Source organism: Rhinolophus hipposideros (assembly GCF_964194185.1).
Source record: "Rhinolophus hipposideros genome assembly, chromosome: 8".
NCBI classification, from domain to species: domain Eukaryota; kingdom Metazoa; phylum Chordata; class Mammalia; order Chiroptera; family Rhinolophidae; genus Rhinolophus; species Rhinolophus hipposideros.
Window position 1 is genome coordinate 34,968,565 of NC_138054.1, and position 27,258 is coordinate 34,995,822.

Consider the following 27,258-nt stretch of genomic DNA (forward strand, 5'->3'; position numbering starts at 1 on the left):
AACGTTTGTCTCCTCGTCTTCACACTTTTCATAACTGTGATCTAAATATCTGTTCCTCAGCCCTTTTCTCTCCTTGTTCTCTCCCTCGGCATCTCACCTATGCTTTGGGCCTTGTCTGCAGATGACCCCAAAACTCTGTCTTTGGCCCTGTCGTCTCCTCAGAGTGCTGGATACAAGTTTTCACCTGCATACTTTTCTCTACAAGGATAGGCTCTGGCACCTCAAAAAAACAAAACAAAACAAAATCTCATTATGTCCAAATTGAATTCAGTATCTTCCCTCTCACATTTCCATCTCCTCCTTGTGTTTCCCATTATTTTAAAAATGTCATCACCAAGGTTTGAAATCATAAAGTCAAATACAACAGCTTTCTTGTCCATTTCAAAACTAACTTACAAAACCCTGTCAATACTTCCTCTGAGATATTTCTGCCATTTATATCCCGTTTTTCATTCTCTTTCTTCTATAGACTATCCAAGTAGCCACTTAATTGCTCTTTAGGCTCTTCTGCATCCAGACGAGAAAAATCTCTTTAAAATAGTTTGTTCATGTTGATGTGCATTTTCATATCTAAATACATTTGCTTCACCCATTTGCTTTGCTAATATTTTTCTTTTCCTACAGCAGAATTATCTCTCTTCTTGGTATCTCTATATCATCAAGTATTCCAGTTTAACAGGTTTGTCTTCCTGTTTCATGGCAAGTTCCATAACTAAAGGACCTGTTATGTTTATCCTCAAATCGACTACATATATTGCAGTAAATGACATAAAGAAGACCCTCAGAAAAATTTTTGACTTTTGGGTTGGAAATGTCCTTTTGTTTAAAAATTTTCAACACTTCCTATTTTTTACATGCTACAAATTAGTTTATGAGGTCAACAGGACCCTAGGAATTGCGATTTGGGAATGCTCAGAAAGAGAATAGCAGAAGGCAGGGAAAGAGGCACAAATAAAAAGGAAATTGAGAGAAGCAGCAAGTGGTAGGCTGGAAGCCTTCTGAAACAATCATTTTCTTGACCTTCTGCTTACTGAGGGCTATCGAGTCTTTGGGGGCTCAGACATCCACATACCACAACCAGCCATCTTTCCAGGAATCTCAGAAAGCTCAGTGCCCCTGCTATGCCACACCCAGGGCTGCCATTCCCAGGGGATGCCCTGTGCTCATTGGCAGCTGCTCAATGACCGATGTGCTGTGCTGTTGTCTTCTGGCAGGAAAACTGGCATATCCAGCTGAGCCTAAGAATACAGCTGTCCTAAAAAGCTAATGGTAACTCCAGCATATTAAGAAGAGTTAGACCTTTGAAGCCGTCTCTCTTTTTGCCAAGTGATACTTGGGTACTGTATTTAACACTGGTTTCCACGCAATGCTGCCCTGATTTCTGTGCCTACCCCAGAGAGTATGAGCCAACAGGAATCTGGGTTATGTATGGGGAGAGTACTATTGTAAGGGAGATCTAAGTAGCCCCATATGGCTTTCTCTGCTGTTAAATAAATACATTTACTGTCACAAGAAAGGCCACAGGTGAGCAGGGGCAAGGGGGTAGCCCCAGAGAGATGGCAGGCTTTCTCCCAAAGACTAAGCTCTTTTGTTCAGGAATTGTCACTTTTCCTTTATATGCAGGTATCTTCCCCACCGTTCCTCCCTCAGTATAGAATACGAGAGTGCTAAACTGCAAACAACTACTGTAGGTGTACTGATATTGGAGAATGCAAACTTATAGATTGTTAGGTGTTACAAGTCCAGTCCCATTATTTACCTTCACATGAGTTAATGTTTGAATGAAGCTTTCACAATGACCACTTTCCATTTATCCACTGTTTCTCATTTCTTCTCCTAATTTCATTGTAAATTATTGTGCTCTACCTTATTTTTTCCAGTAAGAAAGTAGAGTCAGTTTTATCTCTGTATCATGTTCCCCCTCTCCTATACCCTCCCAGGATGTGATCTCACCAACATCTTCACTAGAATCAGAGGCATCTGGCACATCTTCTCACAACTTTCCTTATCTCCGCCTCAAGTCTCTCTGTCACCATCCCTTTTTCCTCTCCTTTCTTGGCATACACATTAAAAAATCAAACCAAAAAACCCCACAAAACAAACAAACAAACAAACAAACAAACAAAACAACTCTTTAGCTAGCATATTTACCTGGACTCTCCCCGATTCCTGCCAATTAAGGACACATTTCCCCTTCCACCCCCAGTTGCTTCTCCTCCACTAGCTCTTTTCTCTCCAACAATATATGGTCAAATCTCTACTTTCTTAAAAAAATGATTTTTCCTCACTTCTTTTCCTTTACTTTCTGAACGAAGATTCAGCATATTTGTTATTTCCAATTATTCTCACCTTCATTCTTCTCATGCCTTGAAATATGTATTCTGTACTCAGGAATCTGTGGGAACAGTTCTTGTTCACCTAATCACAGCTGAATCATTAGCTTCTGTCAGCCCTTCTGAGGTTCTCAGTCTGTACTAATCAGTACAGTTGACCATCCTGAATCACCTGGATATGTGTGCTTCTACACTAGGTTACAAGCTTTCTTCATGGCTGTGATTAGAGCTTCTTCAGATTTCCTGAACACTTTCTATCTACAGAATAAATCCTTTCCTTCTGCCATACACATTTAGTCTCTTTCCTTCCTACCTTGTAATTGTTTCATGAAATTACTTCCATGACTATAGGTCCTTTCACGTAACACCACAACCATACATTAGAAGTCATTTCCTGTAGACAAAATCCTCAAAGAGATTTTGCTGTCCTTGGTAAAGATACCAATCTATCCACATAGCAAATATCTGTTTAATGTTTTGGCCCCAGCCAGATGGAATTTTTAATGCAAACATATTTCAGAAATTTATTTTCAGTTTATGTTTGGTTTTGTTGTCTACTCGTGGGTGTTCAATCATGACAGAACTATCAGGAGAAATTGTTTGATCTCAGGCTACTTGGACTTCATAGTTGGCCCTATCATGGAGATACCCTTGAGCTTTTTCACTGTTCTGGATTATCTCCTTCTTTCATTCATATTGCTTATATGAAGGATGAGAAAGTTATGCCACTCTAAAAGTGGGAGCTTAGGGGGTCTGTATGAATGTTTGCCGCTACCACTTTCCTTTGTACATACACATATCCTATATTTATAGGAAGTCTTTGGCAGTGAGACATTTGAACAGTTGTTGGTTTTTTTTTTATAACTTTTTAATTTATTTTTCCAAGACCCATCAGCTCCAAGTCAAGTAGTTGTTTCAATCTAGTTGTGGAGAGTGCTGCTCACTGGCCCACGTGGGGATCGAACTGGAAACCCTGTTGTTCAGAGCCCACACTCTAACCACTGTACTCACCGGCCTCCCTTTTGAACAGACTTTTTAGGAAGGAAGGAAGCAAGGAAGGGTCACGTTCTCTAGTCTGTACTTCTCAGTGTGTCACGTACTGGACTGACGGAGAACAGTTAGGTAGATGCTGCCACGTGTGTTCAGACCAAATGGTGTGAAGTGTCCTATATTCATCTACGTGACATGTCCACCTTTTCTCCTTGAGAAATGACCGTTCTTATAGATAAAGGCTTTTAGGGAAGGTAATTGACAGCCTTCCCCTTCAATCTATTCATATAAAACTTTTGGGCTTGCCAGCTAGACTGTTTCACGGGTCCTTTCTAGTTTCCATTCAATCCTGGGGGCAGAGGCTGCTCTCTTCACCTTACACAGGAATGGAGTTGAAGAAATGTCAGAGAGGGAATTAGTTTCCCAGAAAGGCTATGAGGACTGTGTTTATGGAATGCCATAGATTCAAGTTTCTGCAGTGTGGGCTTCTCCAAGGTGATAACAGCTAATAGCATGTGTTTCCCAGGGAAACGGAGGTAGGTTCTTTCAATAACTCTTGAGAGAAAAGAGATGGCAAATACTGGGACTGTGTCTCTCTTGCTTACTATTGTTTATCCTCTGCTTTGCAGCATTTGACAGAAATAGGTGCTCTGGAAATATTTGTAGAATTGAAATGCATTAAATTAATTGGCAAGGAAATAGCTATTATAGTAGTACCAGATTTTTGAGTCCTGGGCAAATTCCTTATTTTCTTATATCATTTTCTGAAGAAAGTATCAGATATTCATAGGGTTGTGATGTAGGAAGATTTTTTTCCCTAGGGCATTGGCAGGAAGTTAGGGATTTGGTCGAAGATGATCTCTGCTAAGAGATTCAAAGGTCAGGATGAAAAATCTCACCTCAGTACATTTTAGGATTAGGTGTTTTCTCAAAGGAATGAATCCTTTCCATGGACATGGTTGATGCTGGGTTACTTGATCTGATACACAAGTAGATAATTTAACTGTGACCACCGCTTTATTCCTCCTCAGATTGAATTATAAATGTACCTTTTTTGGATATAGTTTTACCAATTATGAAAAATGACCATTTTGGATAATTACATGAAATGTAAAATAGAAATACCTATAACTGGTATAAATGTTACTAACATCACATAGTTATAAACATGCACTATAGCAATGTTTAGTGTACCCAGAACAGTTTTTTTTAAAAAAACCCAAACCGTTTTATTTTAATCAAGAAGAAAACAAGGTATGTCACAGATGAAAATGACACACATATTTTCGTGTTCATTATTTAAAGAAAGGAGAAACATCTGAAATCTGTTTGCTAACTACAGTAAAATACAAATTAGCCTGCAGGCACTGTGTGTGCTGTACCCTGTCTGCTTGCCAGCCCTGCTTAGTCCCAAAGTATTAATGAGCAAGTGCAAGTATTTGAACAATCAGCATTTCCGCGTTTGCATGCAAACTCTCATGCTGTGTAATTATACACAGAGCTGGCACTCAAATTAATTAAAGCTGATTTCTCTGTGACTGCAAACTGGTCATATCCTCAGCTATGCCTTGCTATGAAGTCATCACTCTACATTCAACGTGACACTTCTGTCCCTGGCTTTCTTAGTAATGCTAATGTTCGGCGATTGTTAATCCGGCAATATTTTAGATTGCAGCTGACAATGGCTGGGTGTTCTTGTAGTTTTCCTCTCCTCCCTAGTTTTCCCCCTTCTGGTATAAAGAACAGCTTTTGAATGCTTGCTTTGTAATTATCTCAAATAATAATGCAAACAAATTATATATATTGTTTCAGATGGTTCCCTCCCCTTTTATGACTCCACCCACTTGATTAGTGCTTACAAATTTAAAAAATGTGTTTATTTGATACTAGCAAACAATTAGTTTTGATGGTTTCCATCTTAATTTTGCAAAGGCGTTAACAAATGGTATTTTATTTTAATAGATAAGGATCTCATAATTCAGGATCAGGGAGATTAGAAGCAACAATGACTGCTAGATTTGATTAAGACTTTTTTAATCCTCATCAAACAGAGCAGTATTGCAACAGAGACTATTATTTGCCAAAGAGATCTATAAACGTTAACTTCTAGGGCAGAAGCCTTCCCTCAGCTTTTCTCCAGGAAAGTCATCTCCCTTTGGTCTCCCATTTCCTCTGAAGGAACTATTTCTGTGACAATTCCTTTGACAAGACATCCTCAAAGCAATTAAGATATCAGTATGATTCTCTTTTCATAAATCTAAATCTCTGATTACAGGCAGCTACTAAAAACATCATCATGTAAAGCCCTGGAGGTGAGCTGCTCTGACACATCCCTCTGAAATCACTCTTTACCACTCAACCACGCTCACCATCATCTTCATTTCTCTATTCTATTAGCCAGAAATGGCAAGGCAGAACTATCGCAGGGGCTGAATGTCTCTTTTTAGAGTGGACACCACACAGTTCTCTCCCTCAGGTTCAAGATCCTGAAAATACACTGCCAAGAAGATTGCCTTGATAATCTACACTTAAAAGGGAAGATCCAGTAGGGAATTTCTTTATCATCTATCTCTAGTGATCAAACCAAGAGATATAATTGCCCTTACCTTATCAGTAGTACTTCTGGTCCACACTGAATATCAGTTAGCAAGCTCCCTTCAAATTCCAATCGGCATACAAGCGAGAAAGGAGTATTGAACCTTTTCCTGAGAGTCTTCTAGGGAGATCACAGTCACAACACCACTGTCATGATCGGAAGACTGCCCTTCTGTTGTGTCATGAATTTTCTATGCAGACAGGTGTCATATTGACATGAATTGTGTTGCCAAGTACATTTTAAGAGGTGGGAGTGGCTGTGTTCCTATAGCCAGTTCCACCTGTCTCTAAACCCTCATAACCTCCATTGCTTTCAAATTTTGCTCAGGTACCTAGTGACTTCATGAGTAACCCACGCATTGGGCCGGACTACCAGAGGTGTGGGAATAGTATCGAGTTAAAGCAGCCTGGTCATTGTACACAATGCTCATTGCTACTGGCAAATGCCTAATTGCTGAATCAGGATTGGGCTGCACTGAGCCGGACAAGGCAGTTCTACTGCTTTCTGTTTGTTTCCTTTTTTAGAAACCATCCTCTACTAATTAAGCGTTGAGCAAAAAATAGATTCTTTTTTATGTTCAGTCCTTAAAACTATAGCCTTTTTAAAGCATGGAGAATTAGTATATTTGAACCTTTTTTTTTTTTTTTTTTTAAGCAGCACTTGCAAACCAAAGGACAAAGAAAATTGGAGTTCCCCAAAGAATTAAAATGAACATCACTACATATGTTGTACATTTTGCTCTTAGATTTTCTGATAACAAATCTAATATGTGAGTCTTTTGCTTTTTCTTAAGAGAAAAGGATAACAGAAGAAGTGCTTTGTAAACTTCTCAAGAAAAGGGAATCTTTTACTTCTTAAGGAGCAGTAGATAGCAAGTACTCAATCTTTCTTAGCGACGGTGGTATTAAAATATCTGGTTGTTTACATATCCATATCGCTTTATAGGCATATGTATAAATAGAATTCAGGTATGGAAGTGGCAAGACAAGATTTTAGAAACATGCCACAATTATATGTTTCATTCATCATTGTAAGAATAGCATGATCAGAACAAAGTCTAGAAAATATGGGGCTCAATAGATGTAAATGGCATTTTTTGATTTACAATTTCCACTCACTTTATCAATGTACTCTGGAAGTGGTAAGACATTAATTTTCTCAGACCTCTTAATTCCTTAGTGACATTTAAATCAAGCAAATTGTTTTTTTGGATTGATCTAATCTCAAATATCAAGGTTGGCCCAAATCCCATCCAAAGCAGGAATTTCCTATATGATATTACTTTTTGTTTAAATTGCCCACCATCTAGCACAAAATTGACATGTAATGATAGTCAATAAATTTTGCCAAGTAAATATTTAGCGGTACATTTATAACTAGATGTGTGGACATTATAAATTACATAAATCTACTAACCTGAAATCTCTTGAAGGCTTTCTTCCTGTACTGTACAAGGTATACAAAGTTTGCACATAAATGTGAACAGTAATCATGTACTAAATAAATTGAAATTAAATAACTCTGAAGAGAATGTATTAGTTTAAGACAATCCACTCTTATTTTAGACAGAAATCTTCCTTATTTTTGACCAGTATCTTCCTGAATTGTCTATTCTTTGGTATGAATTTTTTTCTGAAATTTCATGAAGCTTTGAGGATAAATTTAATCCCTGTTCCACATGAAAGTTATTCAACTATTTGAAAAACGGCTATCATTTTTCCCTAAGTCTACTATTTTTTTCAGACCATACATTCCTTTAATCATTTTAATATGAAATGGCTTTTAAAGCCTCTCACCATATTGGATAGATTCCAGTTTGTCCGTGTCTCTACTAAATGTGGCATCAGAACTGAATGCATTACTTGAGATGTGGTCTAATTATGCAAAGTACATGGGTCCTGATGCCAGTTTTGTTCTGGACTCTATTTTAATAATTTAGAATTTTATGAAGGCAGGAAATGCACTCTGAGGAGGGATTGGCATCATTATCATATTTTTTAGTTGTTGAACTTTTACTAAACTGTCTCAATTTTTTTCATATCAAATTCTGTCTAATCAAATTTCTTGCCACTTGTTTCTGTTGCAATTGATGTTTTGATGGAAAGAGTGGACTTTATGTTCATCCACACTAGGGCTCATCTTTGGCACTGGCCCACTGTTCTAATTATTTGTGGCATTTTTGAATTCTGAATTTGCTAACCAATATATCGGTTACTGTATTTCCTTTAATGTCATTCTTAGAAGACATCTGAGTAGCTACCATGGATCAAGCTCTATGTCAGACAGTGATGATATCAAAAGCAAGAAGACACGTTCAGTTTCCTGAAAGAGTTCACAGCATAGCTAGGAAACTGCCAATAAAATTATTATGCCTTCCCTGATTTCTTTCAAATCACTGGCAAATAAAAGTGTTAGTGTGCTTATCAGAGTTCTCTCTTCAGATTGACAACAATCAATCAGCCTTAGTTAATAAGAAAAAATATGCATCATTTTAATAAGAATAAAACATGCATCATTTTAATTGAGCACTTTTTAAAGGATAGGTAAAAAGCACTTCATGTACATTATGCCATTTAAGAAGCATGACTTCTTCATGACAGATAGTTTTAATCGCTCATTACAGTCGAGGTGATTAAGGTTCAGGAAGTTTATTTTAACTTACCCAAACTTATATAGCTGATACGTTGCAGGGCTTCAATTTAAACCTCCAAGGCTCTGTGACTCCAAAGTTTATTCTCAGCAATTCTTAAAGAAGTAATTCTGCCATTTTTGGAAACTTCCTAGCCATATTATAGACTAACTCTAATTTATCTTCTAGGAATGTATGAATATTTTGATTAAAAGACATGCCAAAATTCAGTTATACTCACTTTTGAAGAGCAGAAGTAAATTGGTATGCTTGGGGCTGCTTTGTTCTTAATGAACCCATCTGATTCTTAAAATTCACTGCCATCTTCTCAAAATGTTCACTTTTACTTTAATAATCCTGTCTAAATTTTCCTAGAGACTGATGTCAAACTCATTGGTTTGCCATTCTCACAATCTTTTTTCCTTCATAATAAAATCAGGTCAGCATCGACTAATCTCCAGTTTTCTTGACTCTGTCCCATTCGTCATGATACCACAAAAATAATTGGCAGAGGTTCCATGGACACATCTGAAGTTCCCTCTTTCCTGGAGATACTAGAACATACAGAGGGTGCCAAAAAAAAAGTATACACATTTTAAGAAAGGAACAAACTATTAAAATTGCAATAATATATACCGATAACAAAAGATGAATACAAGTCACGTTTGACTTCTGCAATTACAATAGGTGCTCAAAGTGGTTACCATCAGCGTCCAGACACTTCTGATTACGGCGAACTACTGCTTGAGCAACGTTGACCAAAGTGTCCACTTGAATAAATTTTTTGGCACCCCCAGTATTTATGGAGCTATCTACTTCTCCTTCTTGGGGTTTACTTACTGTAATGGGAGGTTATTGGAAGTAAAGTGAAGATTGAATTGTTCTGCAGTAGGTCTTACAAATACAACACAGTTCAAAAATATTTGTTGAAAAAAACAATCTACCTGTTGGAGAGGGGAAAAAATTCTGCTTTATAAAAAAGAAGAAAAGACCACAATTTTTTTGCCTTCTGGGGAGGAGCTGTATGAATGGTTCTTTTGTTAATGAAAATAGCTAGACAAATCTGGGTGAGACACTCAAGTTGACAAAGTCAAAGTCTTTCTGGGCACAGCGTGGTGGGCAGCACTAGATAAGGAGAGGGCTAAATTTCTCTCTAATAAATTATGAACAATTTGTTAGTCTGTGAAACAAGACTTGGACATGGGAAGAAGGGAAGAGACATGCAAAGTGTAGTGGTGTGAGGTGTTGCCCAAGAACATGGCAGAAAGCCCAGAACACACTAGAGGAATACAGCCAGTAAGCAATTCTGAAGCTACTCACACTCAAATCTTAAAACATAGCTGCCTCAGCACTGAGCTAGCACAAGAGATGACACAGAAGCGATAATATAAGAAACAGTCCTTTTCTTCAAATGGAACTATAGTGGATGATCCTAATTTTGTAAAATGAAAAATATCTGTAGAAGAGCCAATATCTTCTATTTGATAACTTTTATATTTCCAGTTTGAGTGGGTATTAGAAAATAATAAACCCCGCATCTTCTTATAATATTCTATTGATATGACTTTCCCCTAATTTACTATATTTTTAAGAGCTGTATTCATTATTTTATAGAGTAGTATATTTACTGAGATGCCTAAGATTACTTCTTTTAGGTAAGCATAGAATGAAAGGAAGGTATGATTTCAAAAGAATGTAGAATCCCCCAAATGTGAAAAATATTTTTAAATGTTATTTATCTAGAAAAGACTAAAGCATCAGTTTCATATGACTTTCATAGGAATAAGTAAAGAATTAGTAGGAAATAAAGGCTTTTCAAAACATTTTTTTCTAGAAGAATATTGCACGTATGCACACTGATAATATTATCCCTAATATTCCTAAAATATTCTTAATAAAATAAATATGTTTATTAATAAATATAATCAATTATGATGGAGAGTATAACATAATTTATATATTATTAAAAGAGATGCATATATGTGTGTGTATGTAACAGAAAAATTAAGAGTCACAATTTTAATCAATGTTTGAAAGTAAAAATGTATTGCCAAGAACAGTTCTCATTGGTAATATGCAGGACTGGAAGCATCAGCATAGTAGTATTATGCTAATGCATTATATGGCTGGAAGATGAAGCTCACTGAAAAATTCAAGAAACTGAATCCTGAACAGTTAGTTGCAGAAGGGCAATTATGGGACCTGGTCTGGTTTCATTATCTGAGATGAGTGAGAACAAAATGCAAAACTGAAACATACATGATGCAAGGGATATTAGGTATGAGATTTCTTTTTTGTTTTAATTATCTAAGTTTTTATCAAGTAGTGCTTTGAAATGTATGATCCTTTCTTCGATGCTGGCTATTTCAAAGAAAAATATTAAATGGGTTTATACAACATTCTATTATAATAATTCTAATAGTTACATTTTTTATTACCATGTGCCAAGTATTGTGCTAAACATTTTATGTACATTATCTCATTGATTACTGCCACAACTCCATGAAGTATTATTTACCTCTTTTTGACAGAGGAGGAAACTGAGGTACGGAGAAGTTAAGCAACATGTTCATAGCCACTGTTAGCAAATAATTGAGCCAGGATTGCAATTTAGATAGAATCTGCACAGTGTATATCTTTAATCATTTATTTTTCACCTACTGCCTGCTTTTTTCATGCTCCCACTGTGTTCTTAAGCTTTTTTCATGATTTCCACCCTCAGGAAGGAGAAATCCACCTTTATTATTTATTTTGTAATGCGAAGCAGTCCTTAATATCCTACCCAAAGTGAGTATAAAACATAGTTGCATTCATTAGGACACAGTTTAAGGGTCAACTTGTTTATGGAACTTTTGTTGATTTCCTTGGAAGAGGTGACCTCTGTCTCCTTTGTGTCCCCTGTACCCTGTACAGATGGCTATATGAGGCCATAATGTCCACTGTGCCTATTTAGTCACATATCTACTTATCTCCAGGGCCTAGCTTGGTGTTGGAACACAGTAGGTATTAAAGAACGCTTGTGGAATGAATCAATAACTGGGGCTAGTCCTTATCTTTTCTCCATCATTTTCGACACATAATTTTCCCTGCCAAGCACTAATTTGTTTCCTGCTGGGGAAAGCAGAATATTGCCTTCTCTAGACTTTGAATTAATGTTTTTTTTTTCCGTTTACTAAAGTGGTAAAGAAACATGAGTCTCTCTGCTCAAGCAAGGAACATTTTTGATAAATAAGTAAGGTAAAAATATTGAATGAATAAGCTTTTTGTTGGACTATCTCAAGGAGACGTTTTCCAAAGTTTGTCCACATTGCCTGTGATAAATGCGGCTCGATGCCATTCTCCATCCCCCGCCAAATCTTATTATTAAACAATCTGACCCATCATTTAAATAGAGAAGGAAGCCATTATATTTTCACCCAACATAGACCTGGGAGAAGAGTAGTCAAGTGCAGATTAATGCATTGGCATAGTAATACCCTTTCTTTTCTTCATTCACTTATCTGACATTTATTGAATAAATGGGAGACTGAATAAATTATGGCCCAGGGAGAGGTGGCAAGCTACAGATGTGCTCTGAGATGGCTGCGGAGAGCAGAGGACCTTTGAGTGACCACTAGAACTAAAATTTAGCCAAGAGAGGGGAGAGTGGCCAGCAGACTGTATGAAAAGCAGAAGGAACAGCACCTACCATGTGTGGACATGGGGGCACATGACTTCTTGGGCAACTGTTAGCAGTTCATTGGAACAGAAGGTTCTTGGAAGAAAGGAGAGAAGGGTGTGCTAGCCACGAAGTCCAGTGTAAACATTTTTTGATACAAGAAGGCAGAAGTAGGACTGTACTTTAGGTCTACCTCTGTCATGACCTGAAGGCATGGGCTGATGAAAGTGCTTTTACACCAGGAATGCAAAAATCAAATGCCTGAAAAGACCAAGCAGGTAAAGATTAAAGAGTGAGGAGACTGGAGAGACGGCAGTAGGAAATAGTGGTACATGGGCCACGCCTGTGTTATCTATCCAGTGTTATTATAACTTTCAACTTTTCTCAGTAAGTCAGGTATCTAGTTTTTTTATGTGAAATATCCAATTTTTAAAGTACCGACAACTAATTTAATGTTTTATTAAATATTACACTGATAAAACACTGCCTGTTATCACTTTATATCCCCTGATTTTAACCTTCTACTCTATGACATGACTTGATAATATTTTGTCTATCTTCCTCAAAGATTATTAGAAAGATCAAATCATCTTGTAGGTAGTTAGAAAATCACAATGTGCTACAGCAGTTGAAATATTATTTGTATTATTATGAATGCCACCGATTCTCATTTTTTTAACATGTTGGTTTGTGTGTCACTTACTTTTTTCCATCTTTATTTTTGTCTAACAATAATCCAAAAAAATAGCATGGCATACCATAGACTGATATCAAAGGAATCGGTCCAACACTGCTAATTGTTGGTGAAGATTGGTTGGCACCTTTGTTTTCAAGTCATGTATTAGCTCTTTCTTTGGCAGTAGGATGGGTATAAACACTTTAAAAATTCTTTGTAATTTGATTATAATATATATATTTGAAAACCATTTTGCCTCGGCCGACATAACTCTGGATAACCCAAAGTCTAACAAAGAAAAGTGAAAGTAGACATTACCCAAACATAGTGGTATGAGCTATCAAAATACTCTCTATTTTTAAATTATTATTATTTTTTCTACAAAGTAGAGATTCTCATGTAGTTACAGAGTTTTTGGCCAAAGCTTTGTTTATCCTTACCCAATCTGTAGGCTAAAAAAAAAACCAAGCAGATGTGATACCAATAAATACTAAAGACGGATCCTAGAACTAAAGATAACAATTAGATACTGGCAGAGCTCCCTGGTTGAAGTCACAGAATCTTTTTCTTTTACTTTAAGTCTTTAAACAGGATTTGTCTCATTTGTCCGAGATGATTTTTGGGTGGTCCTGCCAAATAGTGACCTCTTAAATTTTGTGTGCATGTCCTTATGTTGGTTGAGAGATCTGTACAATTTTCATAAAATATACTCAGATTCTCTGTGACATCTGTGCTCTTTTAATAAATGAAAAATCTCATAAGCATCCCATCCATTTTACCCTGTTGCTGATTGGAATGTCTTCAGAAGCGGCACCAGAACAACGTGGTCCTCTTTAAGTGCTTCTGTAAAGACTTCTGTCAGCAGCTGTGGTTGAGGCTTCCACTACAGGCAGCCCAATAAGGTTTAGATTAAAAATGGGAAATAAACCTCTTGAAGTAGAATTCTGAATGTATCTACCAGCAAGAGTGAAATGAATCACATGTTTCCTGTAGGTGACATTTTACCCTATGATTTAAGAAATCTCAACAGGAAAAGTGTAGGTTTGCCTAAAGAGGAGTGTAGGGAAAATTTACAAAGAAATGGAGAACCTAGAAATGAGGAAGGCAGGTTGCCAATTTTGTGATTTTTAAAACTAGGAATATTCAAAAACTGAGCCCTTGGTATAGAGAGCCAAAACAACCTTTTACACTTTCTGGAAATAGGGCTGCAACTCCATTTCATCCTCTTCAAGATAGTCCTGGATTTCGTGACAAACAGAAGTTGGGTACTGAATTTTACCTTCTGAATGAGGCTAAAAACAATACTGGAAAATTCAAATTGATGATATCTGGTATTGGTAGTCTGGGTCATAGCGAAAGAGAAATGGAAGTACTCTGTTCCTGCCCCATATCAACTTATTTCACTTTTCATTTGTCCTCCTATTCCTGTGAATAAGTTGGAGTCAAAGAAAGAATTAGGACAGAGTTAGAAGAGCCTCAGATGTTGGGGAAGGAAGAAACAGATTGCTTCTAAAGATTGGGTCGTATCGGGAAAGAGAAAGGGCATTATGTTTGTGAAAACTCCAGTGGGACTATCCTCAGGAGAATTGCAAAACCACAATCTGATGGAGCTTTAGAAAATCTGTAAGATCGAATCAATCAAAAGTACTTAGCCTAAGTCTCAAACAAACGGGTTCCTTCTTGTCTTTTGATGACCTTTCCTCCCATTCCACTCATGGGAGTCACTTCTGAAGTTCCACCCCTCCATTCTGTCATGTACATGGCCCCTTCTCTAGCCACGTCTGCAAGTAGGTGGGATGGGATGGGAGAACAAACAGGTTTGGATGTGGTATCTTGTCATATTGTCAAAAGGTCACAATCATTTATTTTTAACCTTTGCATTTATATCTCAAAATGAAGATGTGCAATATGTTTTGAAAGTCTGTGGCCTCACATAACATTTTTCCCGTTTACAAAAGGATCAATTAGTTGAGTTTCTTTTCCTAGTTGACTGTCACTGCCACAATTCTGGGAACTTCTTAAAGAGAGAGCCTGTGTTACACATTTCTGAATTCCAGAAGTGCCTTAGGTATAATACGTGCTTAACAAATCTATGTTGAACAAAGAAACAATTCTTAAAAATTTAATATCCTCATAGATGCTCATTTTAGCTTAGTTACATGTTAGAGATAAAGAATTATGATATCCCAGGGAAAATACCTAGGTATATTTACAGTGTAAGCTTAGTTCTAAATCAGACTAAGATCACTGTACAAGGAAGACTGACAAATACTATATTTGGTTATAATCATTAGCCAAAATAAACTACTGTATTTTCTTTACATTAAAGGCCATAGTTGAAAACATTCTGTATAAGGCAGCAGTCCTTTAAATTTTGAGAGTTATAAATCCTTTTAGGAAGCCAAGGAAAGCTATGGACTTTCTCCTAAGAAAAAAATGCACATTCACATCTACTCAAAAAACAACACAAAAAAACAAGAGACTTTGTTCATGAACATTCTGAAGCACATTCACGGACAAACCTGTATCTCAGGTTAACAACTTTCAGGAAGGCAAAGCCCTTGAATGGTGACCTTCAAGGTCCAGAGGTGGGCTTACAAGAAAAGGCTTATTTCAAGATTCAGAACAGTAGACTTCTATACAGCATAATCACAAATTCCATCCATTCCAAGAGGCTGAATTGAAAGAAACAAACATGTGCACGGAGCTGCCCCCTCTCTGTGGAGGTAATGGAATTTTCATGCACAACCCACAGGGCAGAAGAATTCAAAGGCACTTGTTGAAGCCAGATGACATGCGGCAGTACTGTGGCCATATCACACCATCCTCACATCCAAAGAGGCACACACAGTCAGTTCACCGTGCCAAAACACATGAAACATAGCAAGGGGACAGGGTTTGGGCCCTGGAAGCTTAATGGGAGGCTTACGATATTTCCTAAACAAATTAAAAGAGAAATTACTATCATTAATAACTCTCTGATTCTTTCAAATGCTTTTTCCTGGGACCTAAAATTTAAGCTGATTACCAGTCATTCCCTGAGATTCCAATGCCAGGGAAGAACCTGGGAGAGACAGCAGTATGCATCTCAGTTGTCCTTTCTGACCCCTCATTTCCCCTCTTCCCAGCAACTGTTTCCTTCCCCTAATAGTAGTTTCCTCCCTGCAAAGGCAGGGGAAAAAAAAGAATACACACACACACACACACACACACAGCCACACACACACACACACACACACACACACATTGAACTTTCTAATTGAGCCAACTTCAAATTGCCAAACTAGAGGATGGAAGGTTGCTTCTTAAAATGCTTTTGTAGCCAAACAGATGTATTTCTAAATTTTACTTCACTTCATTCACTAGCTTCTCCTCTACTATATTTAGGATCCATTGCTCATTTTCTTATCATTTTCCATTTCATTGCTTTTGTTTCACATTTGAGTAACTGTACTCCCGACTATTCTGTTAAAGACACGTGAAATCAAATTGAAACTCTATGATTAACGATATGAATCATCTGTTTTTAAAAAAATAGGAGGGCAAACAAGTGCTTGGCAGAGGCCCCACCTTGGTGCTGTGCATATCATGAAGCAAACAATTCCCCCTTCTCAGGGCTGAAACTAAAATTAGGCTCCACCTGCAAGATGTTAATGAAAACTTACACAGCTGCATTCCAGAAACAAGTTACTCAGATTGCTTTTGGAAAGCTCTGTGTAAAAGCAAATTTGTTAGCTCTTTGCCTAATTCCCAAAATGTAGTATTAATTTTAATGGCAATTATTAGCACAATAACCAACTGATAAGTAACCTTAAAATAGATTCAATATTATCAAATAGGAAATATACTGTAATTTTACCCACACATCCTGCTGGGTTTAACCCCTTATTCACAAATGCGTACTTACTAACTATTTTGGGGGCACTTACATTCAAATGGAAGAACAAGTGAAGTCACTGCAATAGGCTGCAAACAGTTCCAGTTCCCATGGAGGGGCTCCCCTGATCCACATGCTACTCAGTGGGAAGAAGAGTGGGCAGTGTGAGCTTCCTTCCTTTGCCCTGGATTTCTTTTGCAGATTCTCAAGCTTTCTTTGGAAGAGAAGCTTCAAGTCAAAGCCAAATCACATCAGACTGACATCCACCATTTTCTTGCCTTTTTAAGATTGGCAGCTCCTGTATTCTTATCAGAGAAGGTGATCTCTGTTTTCATTTCCAGGTCAAGTCTTCACAGCAGCATTCTGCAGGCCAAAGGACACAACTTTGATCCCCATTACTTTTCCATATCGTACTCTAGCTCTTATCTTCAGAGAGAAAGATATGTTACAGTTTAATTATTTACTAAATTATGTGCATCAAAAAATTAAAGAAGCTGCCATTTGGGGATGGAGAATCTCCGTCTTTTAAAAAGCCACCCTTGAAAAAATCCTCTTCATCATTTCCTTTACTTGCAGTTTATTCTTATCAAAGGAACAGGAAATGCCTACAGCTGTTCTGATTTGATCTGTGTTCCCAATGTTGTATGTGTTATATAGATGCTTAATATTTTCCCAATTACACCTTCTTAAAGGCTCTTTGGAACAATTAAAAAAAATTGTTTCGAAGTCAGATAGGCTCAATTAGATCTCGAGCAGCGAATTCGGTTTCTGTTAGAGGTTAAATAATGAAGAAAATAGCAACGCTAACAAGTAGGAGGATTCCTTTCATTACCCTATCTGATTTCATTAACCTAATTCACACGTATTAATTATTAGTCTGATGAGATCATCAACGTAAGCATGCCAGCCTCATGATCGTTGCATTTGGGGAATATTCAGTCTTTTTCAAGACTTCTACATGGCCCTTGGATGATATTCCCATTTCATTTCCATTTCAGGCTGCTGCCCTATTCAATAAATGTATCTGAACTGCCCATGAAAGAAAGCAACACTGCCAGAATAAACATTTTGTTTATTACACAGCCCTGCTTGCAACTGTCAACAAAGAAATATAAAAGGAGATTTAAGTTTTCATTCCTAGAGAGTTAACTCCTGTGTGTTTCTACAATGCAGGTCATTACAGACTCAGCTGCCCCCTGAGATTGAGCAATTCTGGTGCATGTTGTAACAAAGGGCTGGGGGTCTGGTGGGTGGGAGTGGATTGGGCCACTTAGATAAGTTTCATTCACTGTAGGAGCCCAAGGGAACAGTGCATCACGGTAGCAGACACTGCTTCGTTTCATGGTGTAACTTTACACTATTTTTCCCTTTAAGTCGCTACTAATCCCTTGGGTTTACATGTTTTTGGGGGCTGTGTGAGAGAAAAGCAGTGTGAAATTGCCTGAAAGCCTCCTTATAAATAAGACTTATGATATAGACCAGCTCTGTTGATGAAAAGACTGAGAAATGCCCTTGAGGGCTCCAAGAACCATTTTACAAGGCTCCCAATGTGATTTTTTTTTTTTTTTTTTTGGTCTCTATCTAATGACTGCTAAAAAACAAACAAAAAATTACTAAGTTAAAAATCTCACTGGCCCCACATTCAGTTGGAGACAGATTATCATCACCATAAATCCTGTCTACATATTTATGAACCAATATTGCTTGTTTACATGTGATATCTTTCTGGAAACTATCTTACTCCTTTGACAAACAGAAGGAGAAAGCAAAAAAAAAAAAAAAAAAAAAAAAGCAGGAAAACTGGGACATCAGAGATTGGAACAGTAGACTAAGATTCTAAGATTACAGGGTCTCTGGACTTGCTTTCTAATCCAGTGTGGGCCATTTACATGGTTCATCTACTTAGGTAAATTCTTTGAAGTAGTATTGTTCCATTTTAAAGGTGAGGAAACTGAGGCTAGTAAATGGCAAAACCATTCATTTAGCATGGGAGAATCTTACTTTAAAATAATTATGATTTTTCTCTTACAGCCAACCAGAGAAGCTAGAGGAAGCACAAGGAGGACACGGAGAGACGATAGAAAAAACACTCCCTCTTTATTCTCAGGTTCTTCATCATCTCCAGTGGCTCTCTCATGTTTACTCTTATGCTTCTGGAATTTGGCTTGAACTACCTACCTTTCCTTTTGTGAAAACACTAACCCCTCTTATACCTCCCATTTCCTAACACTCCATCCTGTCCACCCATTCTGTGCCTCCCTTAGTGTTCCTATTCCCTAAATCCCCCTACCTACAACCATTTGGAGACAATTTTGAGGCCTACTTAGTTTCCTGTTCCTCTATCTTCTGTAATTTAGAGGATAGGAACTGTGTGTTTTCTACTTGTCATGCTTACGCCTCATACTCTATGGGTACCTAATAAATGCTGAATAATAGCAGCTTTATGACAGTGCAGAACCAGAAACACAGGTTCTTATACGGTATATAGTATTTCATCACCAGCAAGGAACATGTATTCACTCGTTAGCACTATGCTAGGCACAAAATGAAGTTAATTATGAAGCAGGGCCCCTATATTTGCACACCAAGATATTTTAGCTTTCTCTCTTATTTTCTTGAGAAAAGAAAGGGGAGGAGAGGATTGCCACCGACTCTCTTCATTAAATCCACAGCACCCTGCACATAGAAGTTGGCACTTTTTTGAAGAAGGGAGACCAAGGTACAGACTGTGCTGAATGAGAACTCTTTGAGAGTCACTGACAAAAAAGTCACAACTAAAAGTCAGTTTGCTGTTACATACATCTCCTTGTTTCCTTTGTGCTGGGATGCAGAGGGAAAGAAGAGACTACCGAAAATTTGTATTTTCTAAGAATAACGAAAATATCACTGTACTCATGCTGTGCCTAAACAGCAGAGTAAATTGAGACATTTAAACGTTATAATTTAGGGCAAAGATTCATTTGCTTGTGATATCAACATAATGGACTTAAAAGGGTTGTAGGATTTTGTTTGTTGTTTTGTAAATAATGATCTCAGTTCCAATTTTTTTGCTGCCCTGTGCGGACAGAGGCTACAAATATACAGGAAAGATAAAAGGCCACTTGCAAATTTGGGACATATGAATTCATGAGCAGACCCCATTGTAACATCATTGATTTGTTATTCTCAATCACTAATTCAGTAAATATTTATCAGGTACTACCTACCACATTCTTCGCTCTATGCTCTGTAGTGGAGCTCACAGTCCAGTGGAGATAGACATGTAAACAAGTAATTAATAAAATATGGTGCAGTGTAATGGAAATAAGTCTTACAGGAATGATAAATTCTTCCTATGTGCTCTGAGAAGGCGATATGTGGGAGGTGACATTTCAGCTGTGTCTTAAAGATGAATAGTTGTTCATTGTCAGAGAGTGAGAAATACATCATAGGTGAAGGGAACAGCAAGTGCAAAGATAGAGGTCCAGGGAAAAAGATAGAGCGTGTCTATTACCTAGGGTATAGGATAAGAAATAGTAGAAGATGACATCGAACTACTTAGTAATGAAGGCCTTTTTGTATCACTCTAGGGAGATTAATATATTTCATAGGCATTGGGAAGTCACGAGAGTTTTAAACAGAAGGATACTATGATTCTATTTATTCTCTAGAAGGAGAATTCAGCCTAAAGAATAGGTTGGCAATAGTTGAGTTTGTAGGTAAGGGTGAATTACATGGACACTATTTTAGTTAAGGAATAAGGAAATGAGGGGCTTTACTTGGGAAGTGCAAGAGAAGATGAAAAATATGTAACTGAGAGATATTTAGGAGGTAGAACTAACAGGACTTGAAAACTAACACCACAAGTGGGAGAGGGAGGTCAACTTGAACAATTGCCTAGATGGTGGTGCTCTTACGGGGAAATGCTAACATTTTTTTTTGCACTCTAACAATTTCAGGACCTATGCTGAGTTATTTTCATATGCTATATTATTTATATCTCACAATAACAATGTGGCATAAACAGCAGGCGATTTTATCCCTATTTTATATGGAGCTCAGGAGGGGGTGAGACTTGCTAGTTGCCCAGTGTCACAACTAGAACATTATGGAGTCAGGATTGGAATCTGAATTTTTTCAAAAGTCACTATGTTCTTCGCACTTTTCCACCATCTTCAGATAGCATTAATGAAATTCCCTATAAAACTCTGATACGGTTTTTAAATTGAAGTAAATCATAAATTTGATGAATGAGTGTTGTGATAAATTTAAAGCTTTCTTTTTGAGTTAAACATATATATATATATATATATATTTTTTTTTTTCCTAAAAGTGGTTAGCTGTTCTGGTTAAATGCCTGGACAAATATTTTTGCTGATAAACAGCAACAACAAAACAGAAAATAAGCTTAAACTTCTGTTTATGGATTTGTAGTAAAAAAGATTGACATCTCTTTGTTAAGGAAACATTTTTGCCATGGAGTCTGCTAATGATGAGGCCTAATACATTGAAAGAATAACATGTTTTCAAATAGCTAATCATTTGATTTTAATTCATTGGAGATTTCGCTTTCAATTTTTCAATATTATTGATTCAAAATACTTCGGAAAATATATTGTCAAATAAAAATATTTCTAAAGTTAGCTGAGCAAAAGTTTCTTTTTTCCTAACAAGCACAGTAGGCTTTTATTACACAATAGGTTACTAGATGGAAAAAGAAAAAAAAAAAAACAATAGGCTGTACTTTTTCGTGTTGAGGCCACTTATTTATGTATTTATTTTTAAATTTCTACTTCTTAGTTAGATCATCTCATTTTAGTACGGTGGATGCTGTATTTCCCAGCATCTTTGTTTGCTTTTGTGGTGATTTGGGGAAGTAGTCATTGTCATGAGCTACTCACACCTGGCCTGAAATCTGTGAAAACGAAGAGGATGGAAAAAAAGAAAAGAAAAAAAGATATGGCCTTCAACACTTTTTTTTATTTCTTCCTTACTGCATTTTATTTTTAAATTTTTCATATGAAACATTTTCCTGCAAGAATCTTCTATATATAGGTGGAGGATGCTTTTGATATGTAGATCAAGCAAAATGGTAAATACATAGCCCTCTCTTTTCAAATATTCCCTTATTCTACAATGTGCCTGTCGTGTCACTTTGATTTCCATGAGGCCTGCTCTTGGGTTTGTATTGTAACTTAGTATATTTCCATTGTCCCTTACCACAAATATGCTTTTTAAGGAGCTACATTCAGAATTTAATCCATCAAGCTTTAACTCCTTTCTCTCCTCCTTCCTTATGGAAGATATAGGGACTAAGTCTTTGATTTTTCATTCTGTGACTTGGAGGGTTCTCACTTTCTTTCCTAATTGCTATAGTCTGGTGTCCCCTTTTGCCTGGGAGTAAACAAAAACAGAAACAATTGGTGAAGAGAAACATGGGCTCACGAGCGAGCGTAGGTGCCTGACTGGCTGATGGATGGGAAGGTCTGGCTTTCAGGAATGAGATCTTTTGACCACACCTTGAAATCTCAATTTCAGGATGGGATCCAAGCCAGGCCCAGTGCTAAGTGCTTTGTGCATTAGCACCCTCCCAACCAACCTACAGGGTAGGCCTCCTTACCATCGCCATTTTTTCAGCTGAAGGAATCAAATTCAGAAGAGATGAAGTATCTTTCTCAGGGTCATTCACCTAGTCTGTGATAGAATTGGTCAGTAGACCCAGGTTTTTCTGGATTCAGTACCTGAATTTAAATGACTAATTTATATTTTTTTTCATCTGAAAGCTTCCTAATGCTTTACAGTTCCCTGGATGAGAAGGGTGATTATCATTATATCATTTCTTGAGTTCTAATATCCCAGAGAGTATATTTTCTCTGATGCCTGCGGACTTGGTAGCAATCTTCTAAAAACAGGGAAAATAGAAAAGTTGCTAAGGTCACTCATGAAAAGAAAAAGGAAAGCAAAAAAGAAAATACATAAACCTATATATTTTATTGCAAAAAAGTATAAGTTAAAACTTGAGCTGGAGGATAGACGTTGTTTAATGTTGGCTCTGATTCTCTATTGGCCTGTCTTATTTCCTTATAATAGCAAATAGTATACAGAAACGATCATTAGATGTGTTCTGCATTATGTGTTAGTTTGGCTAATACACTACTTTGCAAGGTACAAATACTACTTTTTAATATAAGTGGAAGTATCTTGACATACTAGCAATACAAATCTTCCGAGCTATATATTAAATATACATAATATTATTCATTTTCAAGGTGAGTGGTAAATGTCATGTAACATTTTAAAAATAAGAAAAACATTAAAATTAAAAAAAATTCTGTATTAAAGAGAAATTCAATGGATAGAAATCATTTTAAAATGTGTCTTTGTTTTATCCAAATTTTATTCAAATGCTAAACTTTGAAATATTGCCAGAGTCTAATAATTTATAAAAATCATTTACCATGGGTCATTTCTTTAAAAGGTCAACATGATGATTTGGTGATCTTAATGAATAAAGTGGATCACCCCATGATTCATTTATCCACAGTCATTGACAATTATAAAAATTCAATGCAAACATTATACACTATACCTCTATTATTAGAAAGCATTGAGTTATGCTTTTTTGGAAAAATAGCAACAAAAAATAAATTTAAATAAATGTATTTCATCTAAATTTAAATAAATTAAATAACAAATAATAAATAATGATTCCTGTTTCCAGGAACTCACCTTCTTAGTAGCAAACATATCTAATAGCTTCCCAAAAAGATTATATAAGATATATTATTAGATATGCATACGTTCTATTGTCAGAGTATAGGAGAATAAGAGAGTAATTCTAATGTGAGGAATAGAGGTTTCCAGGAAGAGAAGGGATTTTACCGGGTCTTGAAAAATGGATAGGATTTTGAGAGGTAGGTATGACTCTGAACACAGGTACTGGTTACTTTAAGATCAAGTCAAATTTCTCTGTTTAAGTGTGTCTTTTTTCTCATTGAAAAACAAAACAGATACATTTCTTGGAAAGGGTAGGTATTTGTGTCTTGAAATAAAAATTCAAAACAGTGGATACTCTGTTTAAATGCTGGAAGTAAGATATTTTTCTTTCTCATTATGTGAAATAAATAAGTAAATGCTGAAAAATTATAAAAGTCACTTGATTAAATGAGGCAAGCAAATAAATACTTTCTAAAGGTCTCAAGTCAGTGTGCTTTTTCCCCGAGGCTAGTTGGAACTAGTCCACAGTCACAGTTTCTCCATCATAAGGGTGGCCAGTCAGTGTGATGCCAGCAATAAAATGTGTAATCAATGGTCACACGGTTTTAGACATTCCCAAATCACTTTGATCATGACTAAAAAGAAAACTACCATTTCAGTTAATAATCTATAAATTCTCAGGGGGAGGCTTAGTACCATATCCAGAAGAATATTTCACATTTTATTTTAAAATGTAGAATGACATTATATATATATATATATATATATATATATATATATATATATATATATATATATATATATATCTCCTTAAAACATTAGTAAATTTTTCAATGTAATCTTGTTTCAATATTAACATTTTAAATTGTCATTTCTGCCGGTCAAGATAGCAGAGTAGGTAAATGCTGTGCTTACCTTCTCTCACAATCACATCAAAATACAACTAAACTACAAAATAACCATCATTGAGAATTACCTGAAATCTTGCTCAACTGAAGCCCTACAACTAAGGGTACACAGAAGAAGCCACCTCAAAAATGGGAGAAGGAGGTACAGAGAATGCAGAACTGGATGGTCCCAGACCTGCCTGTTGCATTAAAAATCAGGAAGGATATCTTGGCTACGGAGGTACCCTCAAAGGAATAAGGGCTCTCAGTGCCACACCAGCCTCCATCCAGCTGGTACCCTGGGGTTCCAGTGCCAGGGAGAGAAGTCCCTATAATTACTGGTTGTGAAAACAAGCAAAGGTTGGGGCTTAGTGAGATAGAAGGCAGCTGGAGTCCCAGACACTCCTCTCAAAGGGACTGCACATGGACTTAGTCACCAATGCAATCCCTGACTCTAAGCTTCAGCACTGGGGCAGCAGCTGGAGAGGCAACAGGGACACATAGGGGTGGTGGTGGTGGGACTAAGTTGTCTGGCTTCAGAACAAGGGTTGGAGGAGCAGCTTTCTTCTGGATTGAGGAGTTGGGAGAAGCCATCGTTTCTATGTGGAGCCCTTCCACTTCCTGGCATGCAGAGGCAAGAAGACATCATATCTGAGTCTCTAGCTTGAACATATCCTGTACCTCTGGCTGCTCAGCCCTAAGCCTGGCACTAGCAGCAACCAGCGTTGGTTTATGGCTTGGCCTCTTGCGGCACTTCCAAGCACAGTGAGTGCGGTGGCCATCTTCGGATTTCTTATGGCTCCTGCCAGGTGACCCAGGTGGGGAATGGGCAGGTCCTATCCTAGGTGGCCCTGGGACTGGTGTGTCCAGTGGCTAGCTTCAAAATGAGCTAGAGCATCACCCAGCTGCCTCCAAGGATTATACAACCAAGCGGCAGTTTGAGCAGGCACCAGAGTCCTTCTGAAGCAGATCCTGCTCTGTAGAGTCAGCCCCTGTACCACAACTCCTCTACTGTAGTCATGGCTAGTCCTCATAACAAATGAGCCCAAGGATCAATCCCTTCCATTGACGTGCAAACAGCAACCAAGGCTTGACTACAAGAGTAGGGCACACACAACCCACACAGGGAACACACACGGAGTGTGCAGCTCAGGTGACCAAGAAGACTGCAATACGGAACCCTGCAGCACACCTACTACATAAGGCCATGCTGCTAAGACTGGGAGATGTAGAAGACATACCTAATACATAGAAGCAAACACACAGAGGCAGCCAACATGGGAAGACAAAGAAACATGTCCCAAATAAAAGAACAGACAAAGCTTCAGAAAAAGAACTAAACAAAATGGAGATAAACAATCTGCTAGATGCAGAATTCAAAACACTGGTTATAAGGATGCTCAGTGAGCTCAGGGAGAACTTCAACAGAAATAAGAAACATAGAAATGGAGATAGAAAACATAAAAGAAGAACCAGTCAGAAATAAAGAATACAATAACAGAAATGAAGCATACATTATAGGGAATCAGTAGTAGATTAAATGAAGCAGAGTAGATTAAATCAAATCAGTGATTTGGAAGATATGGTAGCAGAAAACATCTAATCAGAACAGCAAAAAGAAAAAAAGAATCCACAGAAATGAAGACAGGTTAAGGGGCCTCTGGGACAACATCAAGTGTATCAACATTTACATCACAGGTATACCAGAAGGAAAGAAAGAGCATGAATCAAAAACTTGTTTGAAGAAATGATGACAGCAAACTTCCGTAACCTGCTGAAGGAAATACATATATAAGCTTAGAAAGTGCAGAGAGTCCCAAACAAGATGAACCTAAAAAAGCCAACACCAAGACAGATCATAATTAAGATGCCAAAGGTTAAAGACAAAGAGAGAATCTTAAAAGCAGCAAGAGAAAAGCAGTTAGTTATCTATAAGGGAGCTGCCGTGAGACTGTCAGCTGATTTGTCAACAGAAACTTTACAGGCCAGAAGGGATTGGAAAGAAATATTCAAAGTGATGAAAAGCAAGGCCTTACAACCAAGATTATTCTATTCAGCAAAGCTATCATTTAGAATGGAAGGACAGATAAAGAGCTTTCCTGATAAGAAAAAGCCAAAGCAGTTCATCACCACCAAACCAGTATTACAAGGATCTTAGAGAGACTTTTTTAAGATGAAAAAGATAAAAAATATGAATGATAGCAGCCCTTTTGAGCATTTAGCCTTGAGCCCCTCTCTTGAGCCTTGCTTTACCTTGGGGCCTGCTCCAAACCCCTTGGAGTGTACTTTCTCTCTTAATAATAATGTTACCTTGAGCCTTGAGCCCTTTGAGCCCCTTGAGCCTTGCCTTTGCTTGAGGCCCACTCCAAACCCTTTGGAGTATACTTTCTCTCTTAATAATAATGCCGTCATGAGCCCTGAGCCTAGAGCCGCTTTTCTCAGTGCTTGGCCTGCTCCTGATTCTTTAGAATATACTATCTTTTCTAATAAACTTCTCTCTTACCACTTAAGAAAAAAGTGTGTGTGTATGTATATACATACATATATATATATATATAAATGTGTATGCATATATACATACATATATATACATATATGTATGTGTAAACATACATATATGTATATATATAAAAATGGCAATAGCTACATATCTATCAACAATTACTTCAATGTAAGTGGGTTAAATGCTCCAATAAAAAGACAGGGGGCTGAATGGATAAGTAAACATGACCCTTACATACGCTGCCCACAAGAGACAAACTTCATATCGAAAGGCATACACAGACTGAAAGTAAAGGGATGGAGAGAGAAATTTCTTGGAAATGGAAACAAACAAACAGAAAGCTGGGGTAGCAATACTTATACCACACAAAATAGACTTTAAAAGCAAGGCTATAACAAGAGACAAAGAAGGAT

The 27,258-nt window shown here is 37.2% G+C and overlaps 1 protein-coding gene across 19 annotated transcripts in view; it reads right to left on the reverse strand.

Moving 5' to 3' along the window:
* Window positions 1–27,258, reverse strand: part of ADGRL2 (adhesion G protein-coupled receptor L2) — a 604,130-nt gene that overhangs the window by 257,574 nt on the left and 319,298 nt on the right. For 2 of the 19 annotated variants that reach the window (XM_081056961.1, XM_081056959.1), the window contains one exon: window positions 16,812–17,122. The exons of the other annotated variants lie outside the window; for them this stretch is intronic. The gene's annotated coding sequence lies outside the window, so the exon portion shown is untranslated. Of the gene's footprint in view, window positions 1–16,811; window positions 17,123–27,258 lie in introns of those variants that run through there. 19 annotated transcript variants of the gene reach the window in all.